The following is a 2082-nucleotide window of genomic DNA, read 5'->3' as shown; positions in this document are numbered from 1 at the left end:
AAAAAAAAGGGTAGCTGTGCTTATATGATACCACTTGAAAAAAACTGCAAGGAAAAATGTGAAATGAAAATCAGTAACAAAACTAGGGTGTTTTCAAGACGAATGTGTGCTCTTCAAACAGAGTTCATGAGGAGTCTATTACAGTAGAACTAAATGGCTTATTGCTATTACTTTCCAGGGATCCTCAGGAAGCACTTATTCTGGAAAGCAAGTAAGAAAGCTTTCATTGCAGCATTTTCTTCTTTTCTTGGTAAACAAAGAACCTAATAGATAGATAGTTCATAGAGCAATTTATGAATGCTTTGGTCTGCAGGTAACATGTATTAGTTCCCTTTGTATTAAACAATACTTAAACAAACTGTGAAAAATATGGCCTTAACTTGGGAAAGCTATTTGAGTATCAGTTATACTCTAAGTCTGAATCTGTCTTGCTTTACATTGTAGTTTGTGGCCCCACTACATTTTGCTGGCCTCCAATTTTAATTTCCTGTTCTCTAAGTAGATTTTTGTAAGCCCTGCTCTGTTAATCCTTTACTATCATGTTTATTTCATTTTTTAATAAACCAGACTCTTGAGTCTTGCAGTGACATTTCACTTATTCCTCCCTCACACTTTTTATTTTCAAGTATAAGACAGGATGAAGAGAATGCGTAACTAAAATGTGTACTTTACCTTTCTAAATCTACTGCCTTCTTATACAGCTTAAACTATGCTCTGGGTTAAGTTGTAAAAATTTTATTGATTATGGACAAAATTTTGTCTTCAGAAACACAGAGTGGTAACACTTCTAGATTTTCTTACTTGTTATTTGTTTGTTTGCAGCAACCACCTTCCTCAGGGGGTAGTCAAGTGGTAAGCTTTTTCTGCTGGTTCCTTCATACTTGTGTTGTAGAAAAATGAAAGTGTTTTTTGTATTTGTGAAGTATCTGTCAAATTTCCTGTATATGAATAAGTATTTTAGAATACGTGAACATGTGGGAGGGCTGCTCCAAAAGTAGTGCCTCCTATTTAATTATGTTGGCTCTTGATGTTGGAGGCAGTGTTGGTGGTATGGCAGTAGAGGGTTGAACATTCCCAAATATATTCTGTCACAGTTTTATTGCCATGTGACAGATGGCAGCAGAGGGACTGTCTGACAGAATAGTGTCTGCCATGAAAGTGTGTAGGAAACAAAAGTGAATTTCTCCATGAGGAAAAAATGGCACATATTTTTTGTGTTGACACTGTTGACACTTGCTGAACGTTTATGGAGACTTTCATTGTTGACTTTTATTGTCAGAAGTATCTACATAATAGAAGGGTATAACAGGTAAAAGATTTTTTAAAAACCGACCTGTTTTTAGTAATAGTGATGAGTAGAACTGTTTTGAACTTGGCTTATCATGCTTGTTCTCTGCTTTTATAGAGCTCTGCTGGGAAACACTCCAGTCCCCAACTCCTGCTGTTGTTTAGCATTTTGAGTACCTTCGCACTCTCTGCTATTACATCAAAATGGTCTATGTGAACATCAGAAGATGTGCTCGGCATCCTAGACGTGGATTATACGCAGTAATATTAGATTAATTACTTATGTCAGGAAAAAAAAAACAACCAACAACACCATAAAGTCAAATTGAAATCAAATCAAAAGATGTTACTTGGGCTACCATGGTCCATGTCTGGTTACTGTCATGTCTTTCATTAGTTTCTTTGGGTTTAGTCATTAGATATCATTACTTTTGTCAGTGTTCTAGGTGCCATTTTAAGTGAGCGTACTGTACCCTGGCTAAATGATTTCATTAAATTATTTTTATGTCCAGGGGAAAATGTGATGAACACCTACCTGAAAACAGATTGGTGTGAGAAACAATTGCTTAGACAATATGTGGTTAGTAACCAACACAGAATGTCAGACAGATGGTTTCATTTGCAAAACTTTATTTGAGCACTGTCACTGCCCCTCACTGCATACAATAAAGATGACCTCTAACTTCTTGTGAACAATCCTCCATGTCATGGCAAAAAGGATGCTAAAATAATATCATACTATCGGCTTTTGTGGAATGTAAACAAATTCATACCCAACATGGAGGTTGCAAAGCA

General features: G+C 36.0%; 1 long non-coding RNA gene across 1 annotated transcript; it reads left to right on the top strand.

Moving 5' to 3' along the window:
- Window positions 1–63: 63 nt before the first annotated feature.
- LOC104912279 lies at window positions 64–2082 on the top strand. The gene is made up of 3 exons (XR_794533.2): window positions 64–211; window positions 823–852; window positions 1406–2082. It is a non-coding gene; the product is annotated as an uncharacterized LOC104912279 (long non-coding RNA).

Source organism: Meleagris gallopavo, chromosome 10 (assembly GCF_000146605.3).
Source record: "Meleagris gallopavo isolate NT-WF06-2002-E0010 breed Aviagen turkey brand Nicholas breeding stock chromosome 10, Turkey_5.1, whole genome shotgun sequence".
NCBI lineage: Eukaryota > Metazoa > Chordata > Aves > Galliformes > Phasianidae > Meleagris > Meleagris gallopavo.
Note: the sequence above shows the minus strand (reverse complement) of the source record. Positions and strands in the feature narration are given on the sequence as shown.